The 12,835-nt window shown below is 41.6% G+C and overlaps 1 protein-coding gene and 2 pseudogenes across 8 annotated transcripts in view; 2 read left to right on the top strand and 1 right to left on the bottom strand.

Moving 5' to 3' along the window:
* STAG2 (STAG2 cohesin complex component) overlaps positions 1-12,835 on the bottom strand; it is a 135,891-nt gene that overhangs the window by 94,961 nt on the left and 28,095 nt on the right. The gene's annotated exons all lie outside the window — the stretch shown is intronic.
* LOC142434249 (ATP synthase F(0) complex subunit k, mitochondrial pseudogene) lies at positions 3,642-3,990 on the top strand (annotated as a pseudogene).
* Positions 9,751-10,262, top strand: LOC142434077 (large ribosomal subunit protein eL20 pseudogene; annotated as a pseudogene).

Here is a 12,835-nt window from a genome sequence, read left to right as displayed (position 1 = left end):
CCACAGGTCTGTCTAAATAAGATAGGCTGGATGAACTATCTGGAGGAAGAACAATAGGACCAACAGTTCAGGGGACTTGGGATAGGGGGAGATAGGGGGTAAGGAAGTGGTGTTAACTAACCCAGGGACAAGGGAACAACATGGGATCCAAATTGGTGATGAGGTGGGAGTGGCAGGCCTGGTGGGGAATGATCAAGGATAAGGTAATGTAAGGAAGAGGTATAGGTGTAACCCAGATGGGGACAGAGCATGATAGTGGGGCAGGAGGAAAATCAAGGGAAATAGAGGAAAGAGCTAGGAGGCAAAGGGCATTTATAGAGGTCTAGACAAAGACATGTACATGCAAATATATACATTGAAGATGGGGAAATAGATCTAAGTGCCTATATTTATAGGTTTAGTATTAAGGTGGCAGAAGGACCTTGGGCCTCTACTCAAGCACTCCCTCAACGCATGAATACTTTCTTCTATTAAATTGGCATTCTATGATATTCACCCTCTGGACACAACCGCTGAAGCCAAAGCGAGTGAACAGCAAATGTGGTGAAGAAAGCTGATGGTGCCTGGCTATCAAAAGAGATAGCGTCTGATCACAAGGTTATGAAGGGATCAGTTATCAGGCATCAAAGAACAAAAAATCCTATCATTGGGTGCACACCTCCATGATTGGATCACTGAGGACAAACGGGTGCATAATCAAATATGGCAAAGAAAGCTGATGGTGCCCGGCTATCAAAAGAGATAGTGTCTGGGGTCTCAAAGGCTTGAAGGTGAAGAGGCCATCTAGCTCAGAAGCAACAAAGCCCACATGGAAGAAGCACACCAGCCTGTGCGATCACGAGGTGTCGAAGGGATCAGATATAAGGCATCACCAAAAAAAAAAATCTTACCATAGTGCATGAAGGGGGAAGTGCAGAGTCGACACCCAAAGCCCATTTGTCGGCCACGGGAGATCCCCTCACAGAGGGGTCTAGAGGAGGAGATGAGTCAGTCAGGGTGCGATGTAGCACAGATGAAGAATACAGCTTTCCTACAGTTCCTAAATGCTTCTTCCCCATCCCCCCACTACCATGATCCGAATTCTACCTTGTAAGTCTGGATAGAGCAGAGGTTGTACACTGGTGCAGATAGGAGTTGGAGGCACAGAGAATTCAGGGTGGATGATACCTTCAGGACCAGGGCTGTGAGGGGTGATACTGGGAGGGTAGAGGGTGAGTGAGTTGGAAAGAGGGAACCGATTACAAGGATCTACATGTGACCTCCTCCCTGGGGTACGGACAACAGAAAAGGGGGTGAAGGGAGACGCCGGATAGGGAAAGATATGATAAAATAATAATTTATACGATATCAAGGGCTCATGATGGAGGGGGAAAAAGAGGACTTGATGCCAAGGGCTTAAATGGAGAGCAAATGCTTAGAAAATGATTAGGGCAAAGCATGTAGAGATGTGCTTTATACAATTGATGTATTTATGGATTGTTATAAGAGTTGTATGAGTCCCTAATAAAATGTTAAAAAAAAAGGAAACACAATATTCCCAATTCTTTAATGCTTCCTCTCCCCCACTATCAAGAACCCAGTTCTAACTTACAAATCCAGCCAGACTAGAACATATACACTGGTACAGATAAGAGCTCTGGACACAAAGAATCCAAGACAGATAAACCCCTCAGCAACAGTAATGGGAGCAGCAACACCACGAGGAAAAGGGGAAGGGGGTTAAAGAGGGAACTGATCACAATGATGGGGGCTGGGAGGAGATACACAAAACTAACAACAGAAACATGGGTAAAGGGAGATAGTGGATGGTGTTAGATATAAAAACAATAATTTACAATTTATCAAGGGGTCACAAGGGTGGGAGGGTGAGGGAAAGGTAAGTTGATATCAAGGATGCAAGTAGAAAGAAAATGTAAAAAGGATGGTGGCAACATATGTATAAATGTGCTTGATAAAACGGACGTATGGATTGTTATAAGAGCTGTATGATCTCCCAATAAGAATATTTATTAAAAGAAAAAAAGGGGAAAACAGAGCGGACAGCCAGGTTGCCATATACCACCAATGAAACACACAACTTCCCTCTATTTCAGCGGTTCTCAACCTGTGGGTCGAGACCCTTTCAACCTGTGATTTATAACAGTAGCAAAATTACACTTATGAAGTAGCAATGAAAGTAATTTTACGGTTGGGGGTCGCCACAGCATGAGGAAGTGTATTAAAGTGTCGCAGCATTAGGAAGGTTGATAACCACTGTTCTAGTTCTTTAATGCTTCCCCCCACCCACCTACCCACCCACTATCATTACCCCAGTTCTACCTAACAAATCCGGCAAGACCGGAGTATGTACACGGGTACAGATAAGAGCCCTCAACACAGAGAACACTAAACCTACAGGTTGGGGTAAGGGGTTGGCATATCACGCCCACACAGAAGCAAACTAAGAAGGAAAAAGAAAGAAACAGTCAGTCCAGACCCCATATTGACACACCAAGCCTGGAGGACTACGTCCCAACATGGAACTGCTCACGGCATGTTTTCCACTTTCTGGAGCATACTGCAACCACATAGCAGAGAGAAAGTATAGTCTGAACGCCCCTCCTCCATCCGGCCCGTAGCATAGCGGGGCAAACCAAGAAGAGAACCCAACAGATCAGTAAGGGGAGCAAATCAAAGCCACAAAGCCCCTAAAGAGCCCCCCAAGATAATTTTCAGGTTAGGATGGGCAGTTCCCGGAATTCTCTCAAGACCAGTGGGGAGATATTCATACAGGTCAGTGGACAGACCTGGAAGCATATATGTTTGGGGTTTTTGCTGTGGTTTTGGGAGGTTTTGTTTGTTTCTATTTGAAAGATTTTTTGTTTTGCTTTTTGGGGTTTGTTTTTCTCTATTTTCTTGGTCAACCATTTGTTTTCTATTTGTTTGTTCTATGCTATTGTTGGTATGCCTATTTACACAAGACAGGCATGGGAAGTACACTGGAGGAGAAAGCAACGGGACCAACGGTCCCAGAGGAATAGGTGCGGTGGGCAAACAGCACTGTAGACAGGAGAAAAACTAAGGAATACAAAACGATAACGAGGTGGATGTAGAGATCCTGGGAGCACTGGCGCAACAGCAATCTAGCTGAGAGGAAGTACTATGAGGCAGAAATAGAGGAAGCATGATGGTGGAGCAGAAGGAAGGTAAAAGGATACAGAGGAATGATCTAGGAAGCAAAACTATGGATAGAGGCATGAACCTTGCGGTGTCCATCTGTAATTACATTAACCCATAAAAATAAGAGGTACATATATTTATATGGCAATACACTGAGGTAGTGGACAGACTTTGGGCCTCTGCTCATACCCTCCCTAAGTACATGTTGTTGTAACAAATTGGCAATCTGAGATGCTCACCCTCTCAACACAACCACTGAAGACAAAATGGGTGCCTAAGCAAATGGAAAAAAGGCAGATGGCACCCGGCTATTAAAAGATATAGTGTTTTGAAGTGAAACAATCAGCCATTCAGCAGAGAAACAACAAGCCCACATGGAAGAAGCACACAAGGTGTCATCGGGACCACGTAACAAGCATCAGAAGACACTTTAACAATCAAAGAAACAAAACCATATGGTTAAGAACAAGAGGGCAGACTTCCTCAGGCTGAGCCGAGTGGTGGCTGCAGACGTTGAAGGACACCGGCTTTGGCAAGATCGAAATCATGGCAGGTCCAGAAGCCGATTCTCAATTCCAGTTCACTGGTATTAAAAAATATTTCAACTCTTACACTCTCACGGGTAGAATGAATTGTGTGCTGGCCACATACGGGGCATTCCTCTGCTGGTCCTATACTTCAAGTTAAGACCTAAAAAAAACTCCCGCTGTGAAAGCATCGTAAATGGATTCTCAGCTGCTAAGTTCTCATGCCTGGAGAAGTGAATGTCAACTCATCATGTGATACTCAGTTTGTACAATAAATTATGAACCTGGAAAAAAAAAAGAACAAGAGGGATCAGAACAGAGGCCCAAAGCCCACCTGTAGACAATGGAACATCCCCCACAGAGGGATCACAGGGAAGGGATAAGTCAACCAGGGTGCAGTAAAGCACTGAAGAAACACACACTGTTCCTCTGGTTCTTTGAGGCTGCCCCACCCCCACCCACCATAACCCTAGTGATGCCTCTCACTTTGGACTAGACCAGACCATGTACACAACCATAGATAAGAGATAAGAGCTCAGGACACACGCAACCCCGGAGCAAGAATGGGACCAGAGATACCAGATGGGAAGGGTGAAGGGGGGAAGAAGGGGAAGAAGGGGGAAACTGATTAACATACAACCACACACACACACCTCCAGTGGAAAGAACTGAAACCATAGGGGAAGGGAGATAGTGGTGGGTGTAAGATATGGAAATAATAATTTATAATCTATCAAGAGGTCACCAGGGGGCAGGGAGGGAAAAGAGGGGCTGATACCAAGAGCTCAATAGAAATAAATGTCTAGAAAAGAATGAATGATAGCAACATATGTACAAATATGCCTGAAATAATTGCTGTATGGATTATAAGCATTGTAAAAGCTCTCAATAAAATGATTTTTTAAAATACAAAGTTTTCTATCAAAAGGATATAAGCATCAATTTAAAGGAGGTCATACTGGTCAAATACCGAACAGTTTGAGCATTGTAAGTAACTCTTCTAATATTAATAAGATACACTAATTTTTAAATTAACACTAAAAATGTAAAGAAGGAAAACTAGGAAATGCCTGCATGGGTATCATTTTTTACAGGTAGTTATAAATCAACCTTCTGCTTTGAACACTACTAACTAATTTGAAAACCAAGTTTTTTTGTTCTGTCTTCCATATATTTAAGGGTAATAACCAATCACAATAAACATGAGGAAAGCTCTACTTGCTGCCTGCTACTATAGAATGTTAAGGATTAGAAAATGTTTTTTTAAAAGAATTAGGAAATCATTTCATAATCCCTAGTGAAATTACTGGCTCAATAAAAGATTATCCACTGTTTTTTAAAATATGATAGATGGTTGATGCCAAACTGACTATCTTGAAAATTCTCTAGTACCACACAGATTATTTTCTACTACCCAGGTGAAACCCTAACATAACACTGTGATGAGAAGATCAAGAGACTTCCATCACCCTAATCGAGGGATTAATGTTACCATCACTGATGTGTTTCCTGGTGAAATACAATTTTCAAATTTACAAAATCACCTAAGACATATTCGAATAAAATTCTTGGAACTCATGAAGACATTATACAGAACTACCATTAAAAAAATACAGGGGGGGGGGTGCAGTTGAACAAGCCTAAATGCCATTTGCAGAACAACAAAGGCCCACAATACAGAAAATGAAACCATCTGCAGAACATTACCCCAGTCTACTCAACAAAGTAATGTCATTGTTTTACCCAACGGGGTTGTTGGAGAGGGCATTATAGCTGGCTCTCTCAAAATGCTGAAAGAAACCAGACATAAAACTACCTATATTGACCTCCTCCATGGGAGATGGACCGCAGAGAAAGGGTGGAAGGGAGACTCCGGATAGGGCAAGATATGACAAAATAACAATGTATAAATTACCAAGGGCACATGAGGGAGGGGAAAAAAAGAGGACCTGATGCAAAGGGCTTAAGTGGGGAGCAAATGCTTTGAGAATGATTGGGGCAGGGAATGCGCAGATGTGCTTTATACAATTGATGTATGTATATGTATGGATTATGATAAGAATTGTATGAGCCCCTAATAAAATGTAAAAAAAGAGGAGAAAAAAAGAAAATGATTAGGGCAAAGAATGTACAGATGTGCTTTATACAATTGATGTATGTATATGTATGGATTGTGATAAGAGTTGTATGAGCCCCTAATAAAATGTTTTTTTAAAAAAACTACCTATATTACTCTTTCACTTACATACAAGACTAAAGGTCTGCTCTATAAACCCTCACTTAATTCCCCCCCCAAAAAAACTATATGAATATCTGTCTGATCAAACTCCTGGGAATTTCTTTTTCAAAATAAACAAGCTGATTCTAAAATTAATGTGAAACTAGAATAACAAACTACAATAACAAACAATTTTGGAAAAAGAACAAAGCTGAAAGGTTCATACTACTTGATAACTAAACTTACTATTTAGCTACTCCTGTTAAAGCAGTGATATACCAGCCTGTGTGATTCAAGGATTGTAAATAAGATTCAAACACAGAGGAGGAAATGGTACTCCAGTGCCTAAATTCTAAACATTTCGTCCGCAGAAAGCAATGAATAATAGTGGTAGCCCAGAATCCATTTGCAAGCACCCTACATGGTTTGAGTCCCTGGTGAATCCCCAGTGTCCTTAACTAGTAACATTAATAGCCCTAATATCAGACAAAGAGCAGTGTAAAGTGTACTTCAGAAGCTGTACTTAGACTAGGCTGTAACATCCAGTCATTTGATCTCGCTCTGGATACAATGTGAATTTATTCTAAATTTTTAATTCTCTCTGCTTTCTCTTAGATTGAAGTCTTCCTCTATAGGGTCATTGTTGCTGGGCCCGTGTTTGCTCGTTTTGATGTTTGTCTGTATAAAGAAACAGAGATGGGTGGATTTTTTTTAATAGTTGGGTTAATGATTGCCTGGGGGCGTGGAAGGGAAGGGTGGGGAAAATGGGGACCAACAACGAGTACAAGAAAAAAATTGATTGTGGTGATAATGGTACAACCTTTCTTGGTGAAAGAACTACTAAACGATGTTAACTGTAGCTCAGACAGATCAAGGTGAAAAATGGTCATGTGTGATCCGTGTAATAGAGGGTCCCTAAATAGACCAACACAAAAACTGCCGCTTAATTTTTGATGAAGATGCTAAGGCAATTCAATGAAGGGTTGTCTTTCTCAATTGCACCATGTGCAAATAATAACTAAAAATGGATCCTAGATCCAAATGTGGAAGACCCAAACTATCCAACTTTCAGGTGACTTTGTATATAATTGCCAAAAACTGGGAAACAATCCAAGTGTCCTTCAACTGATGAATGAGTAATCACATCACATCCATACAATGGATTGTTCAATATAATAAAGAGGCGTGAAAACTTCTGATGCACTTAGCAAGGATGAATTTCTCCACTACTTCTACAAAGGCAAACCACTTTCTACATATCATCTCTATATGCCTGATCCATCCAAGTCCATCAAAGCTCTATCTTTTTTTTAACATACATAATGGCATTTCTTTTTTTTCCTTTTTTTTTACATTTTATTAGGGGCTCATACAACTCTTATCACAATCCATGCATATACATACATCAATTGTATAAAGCACATCCATACATTCTTTGCCTTAATCATTTTCAAAGAAAGCTCTATCTTCTATAGCCTGCTCACGCCTTCATGTGCGCTCCCCCAACTACCACACTTTCTGAGATTAACATCACTGGCTACTTCACTATTCTCCATGCTTCATACATTTGTTCTTCTCCAAGTGTGCTCTTTTTTTTGAAGGAGTTTGCAGAGCACCCCACCCAGTCACCTTGCATGTATGTTACCTGAGAAGAAAAATGTTCTCACAGCACCATGGAAAGACCAGAGTCAAAATACTTACGTAATAACATAAGATGGTTTCCATAACATAACATCAACTTTCCCTATGTACTCATCAACACAGAATATGTTTTTAAAGGTTCAGGGCCTTATCCAAAGAAACACAGCTAGTAAGAAGCAAAAATCTGAGCCCATCTTTTATACATTTGTCTCACAAATATATGGTTGCCTTGTTAGGATAATTCAAATACCAGCTCTTCAGAACATAAAGAAGATTATTGCTCTTAAAGGATTCTGAATCAGTCAAATTTCAAACATAAAACAGGTGTTAGTTTCCTTCCTTTGTAAATGTCTAAAAGTATCACATAAAATATCTGGAAATATCTTACATCTTTTCCAATACATGCAATAAAAACAATTGTGTACACAAAATGATCCCTAGCAGAATGTTGAGCAGCTGCATTTTACCACCTGTAACTGTACTTCCCTGCAGGGAGCAGTGGTCCCACTATAACACTGACAGGCGATCATTTAGTAAATAATTGGAAAGTGGTTCTGAAATTCCAATATACCTAAGAATCATGACAATGCTTATTAAAATGCAAAGTCATAGGCCCCAAATCCAGGGAACCAGAGTCAGTGGATTCTGAGTCTCAGGCACGGGGTATTATTCCCAAGTGCTCTACAGAGGTGGTGATCCATAGCTCAAAGACGAAACGGTTGCTTTAGGTAAGCCAGAAGCCTGGGAGGTTTATAGGTTGACCCAGTTTTCCAGACAGAGTAGCTAGGTGAAAGAAGCTAACAGTCTTCCCTTCCTTTCTTGGGCCACTTAGTCATCTGAACCTTATTCACACGAGTGCTAGGAACCTGCACCACAGCTCAAGGAGGCATTTCCCCAGAATGCCTATAAGAGGTTTTTTTAAAGACTAAGCGACCAATGGCCACCAGACCACTCTGCTTCCACAAGAAAGACTTGTGCCTCTCCACTGAGAGGCAAATTGAAGCTAGAAGGTTCATTCCACATAGATTTGAACTCACCAAGGGAACCTTCCTCTTTCCATTTTCAGTCTTCGCTAAAAACACTAAAAATCATTAGTGTCTAGTCTGAACATACCAAGAAAAACGTGTGCTCAATTAGAAGAATGTGTCTGTCCAGTGTAGGATGGATTTTTTTAAACTGTTTAAGAAAAACCACTACAAAAAGAAAACCCACTATAACATTTTAATTACTTGTTATATTCAAATATTATGGAAAACACAAAACCAAACTCATTTCACTTCAGATATGGCTCAAGAGCAGCAGTTTGTCTGCCCCTGCCCTAGAGGGCAGAGTCTAACAGTCTCTTATTGTGTTTAGAAACCCAATAAATAAGGTTTCTACAGCTGTAAACTTTCAAAGGCAAACTGCTACATCTTTCTCGGGCAGAGCAACTGATAGGGCATAACCCACTGGCTTTTTGTTAGCAACCCAACATTTAACCTGCTGTGCCACCAGAGGGATGTGTGTGTGTGTGTGTGTGTGTGTGTGTGCGCGCACGCACGCGCAAGAGTGAACCTATATTTCAAATTAACACTGCTTGTTCACTCTTCCAAGAGAAGTGCTCATTTTCACTTCTACTACTCCAGTCTGTAACCATCATCACCCCTCTTTCAGCTCACCTTAGGACCCACTATTTAAAGGCCAGTTAATAAGTCTAGCGGCTCGCATCAGTTGCTGGTACCCTCTCAAACCTGGCTATATCCCTAATCCTAAACTCACGGAAGGATGCTCTTTTCCCAGCTTATCCAACATTTATCTCGTCCCTTTAAACAATCATAATTATATCCATTGCATGAAGCTCTACTTCAGCCCCAGTGAATTGCTCCCTTGAAGTACAACACATTTCAAGTCAAATATTAAGTTCTCACACCTGCAACTGAATATTTTTGCAATGCACATTGTCAACAACAGATAGGTAACTGGTAGGTAGATGGGAAGGATGGCTAAGTGGAGGACCACATATAGAGCCAAGTGTAAAGGTAAGATCTGGGTGATGGGTATAAAAGTGTGTTCACTCACTGTATAATTCTTTCAACTTTCCTGCATGTTTTGGAGTTTTTCACAGTATTTTGAGGGAGTGTGAATAAATCAGAAACACACATACCCCCCCCAAAAAAATTAATGCATATACAGTTGAAAGTGCCACAAAAGAGTGGAAGGTCTGCCATGAAGGCCTCGGGCACGCTTCATGAGTGCAAGGTGGTGGGCTGCTGCCTGCCCACTCCCAAGTGCCGGACACCGCCACTCTACCGCATGCGCATCTTCGCTCCTAACCACGTCGTCACCAAGTTCCGCTTCTGGTCCTTCTGGTCACAGCTGAAGAAGAGGAAATCTCCCGGAGAGATTGGGTACTGCGGGCTGGTGTTTGAGAATTCCCCTATGCGGGTGAAGGACTTTCGCATCTGGCAGCGCTATGACTCCCGCAGTGGGACCCACAACATGTAATGGAAGTACTGGGGCTTGACCACCGCAGGCACCGTCACCCAGTGTTACCGCAACATGGGTGCTTGGCACGGAGCCAGGGCCCATTCCATCCAGATCATTGGCCAGCAAGTGCCACTAGCCTGCGGTCAAGCACTTCCATGACTCCAAGATCAAGTTCCCGCTGTCCCACCAGGTCCTTCGGGGGCCAGCACACGCCACGCTTCACCACCAAGCGGCCCAACACCTGCTTCTAGGCTCAGATCTGTCCACCTCACTCCAGGTTGCCCAATAAACGCCCTGGGGGCCTTAAAATAAGTGCCACAAAAGCCATTACAATGAATAAGAATGAATGCAATGGCATCAATATGCATAGGGAGCCCCAGGGCACATAGAAATGGCACTTAACTGAAATGGAGGGGGGTCAGGTGTGTTCTCTAGGTGACCCCAATCTAAATCTGGAAGGTCAAGGGCTATTATGCTAGCAATTGGATACAGGTGTATTCTAAGCATTAGAAACAGCATTAACCAAAGTCTAGGCAAACAGCTTGGTGTGTTCGGGGGTATAAGAGAAAGTGATTGTTATTAGAATGGATGAGAATAAGATAGAAAGGTAGGAATGCCCTGCCTCCTCCTTAATCACCACTGCCTCTGTACAGTTCTTCTGAAGCCCCTTGGGTAATCACCTCTTTATACACATACTCTTAATATCATTACAAAAAAGACCTCATATGTTAATGTTTTAAATTCCTTGGCAATCAAACATCTATATTAAAACTATGGACTCTGGAAAAAAAGGAACCAAAACAGCATCTTCTACACAATTATCTGTAAAAGACACCATTAGAATATATAACGTACATACTCGAGTACAAGCTGACCCGAATATCAGCCGAGGCGCCTAATTTTACCACAAAAACTGCATTAAAAATGTGCTGAAGAAACTCGGCTTACATACAAGTATATATGGTACATAAACAACCCACTGCCACAGCAACCAAATCCACTGGTATGGAGTCAATTCTGGCAGCAACTCTACTGTGGGAGGTGTACAGCTATAAACCACCAGGGGGCTAGCAATCCCCTCTGCCACGAGGGCTCCTTAACACATTGTTAATGTAAAGCTTATTCTTTTGAGGTAATAGATGCCCTAAATCACAAGCCCATGAACTTCCCACACAACATAAAATGCCTAGACTAACAGTAGAAACAATTATATAACACCACTTTTTCCAAAAGGAAAAAAAAAATCACTGAACACACACGCAACCAGACAGACAGAGAAGTGTCGCCTCAAAGCCATGAAAATGATTAGGTTCATAATTACAAGGTGCACTGCTAAAAAGGTACTGAGAGTATCATATTGAGATTGCATCATCAAATGAAAAGAACAAGTCACAGAGCAATACATCTAAGTATGGTTCTATTTGAGTAGAGGAAATTTCTGGAAGGATACAAAGAAAAAAAAACTCAGCATGGTTATGTCTGAAAAACTCAGCATGTTTATGCATGAACTGGAGATTTCTACTTAACATTTCTCTTTTGTAGTGTTTGAATTTTCACCATGGATAGGGATCACTATTTTTATGCAATGCACAATGAAATTCTTTATTTAAAAGTAACATGCCTTTCCATGATGCTCATTCTTCCCGACACAATTGCTGAAGACAAAAGCAGGTGCATACGCAAATGTGGCAAAGAAAACTTATGGTGGCCGGCTATCAAAAGATATAGTGTCTGGGGTCTTAAAGGCTTGAAGATAATAAGCGGCCATCTAGCTGAAAAGTAACAAAGCCCAAATGGAAGAAGCACACCAGCTTATGTGATCACAAGGTGTCAATGGGATAAGTTATCAGGCATCTAAGAACAAAAAATCCTATCATTGTGAATGAGGGGGGAGTGCGGAGTGAGGACCCAAAGCCCATCTATAAGCAACTGGACATCCCCTTACAAAAGGGTCTCAGGGAGGAGACGAGCCAGTCAGAGTGCAGTGTAGCAACATGAAACATATAACTTTTCTCAAGTTCCTAAATGCTTCCTTCCCCGCCCTGCACACTATCATGATCCCAAGTCTACCTTACATATCTGGCTAGACCAGAGGATGGACACTAGTACATACAGGAACTGGAAACACAGGGAATCCAGGACAGATGACCCCTTCAGGTGGTGAGAGTGCGGATAACTGGAGGGTGGAGGGAAAGTGGGATAGAAAGGGGGAAAAGATTACAAGGATCTACATATAACCCCCTCCCTTGGAGACGGACAACAGAAAAGTGGGTGATGGGCAACATCGAACAGTGTAAGACATAACAAAACAATACTTTATAAATTATCAAGGGTCCACGGGGGGGGGGGGGGTGTGAGGAGCTCATACCAAGGTCTCAAGTAAAAAGAACATGTTTTGAAAAGGATGATGGCAACGGATGTACAAATGCTTGACATAATGGATGTATGTATGGATTGTGATAAGAGTTGTATGCGCCCCCAATAAAATGATCTTTATTTTTAAAAAGTAACATGCCCTAACATTTCAAAACTGTGAAGCTATGAGGACAACTATGCTACAGAAACTATGTATCTTCCAGAGAATTCTTCTGTAAAACACACAATAACCCAAGACAGTCACATATTCCAAAGAATTACAGTATGCAGAACTCTCTGTGGTTTCACTTGCAGTCCTAATACTTGAAGATCACTTGGTTGGTTTTGGTTTTGTTTTTTTATGTGAGACAAACGGAAGCGGGGAAAGCTCACATCTTATGATCAGCTTAACAATACCTTTTTTAAAAAAAACAATACCTTTTAAACCAGTGTTGTCAGTAAGGCTGGT

The sequence above is a fragment of the Tenrec ecaudatus genome, chromosome X (assembly GCF_050624435.1).
Source record: "Tenrec ecaudatus isolate mTenEca1 chromosome X, mTenEca1.hap1, whole genome shotgun sequence".
NCBI classification, from domain to species: domain Eukaryota; kingdom Metazoa; phylum Chordata; class Mammalia; order Afrosoricida; family Tenrecidae; genus Tenrec; species Tenrec ecaudatus.
The sequence above is the reverse complement of the archived record's forward strand: the minus strand, read 5'-3'. Positions and strand labels throughout refer to the sequence as shown.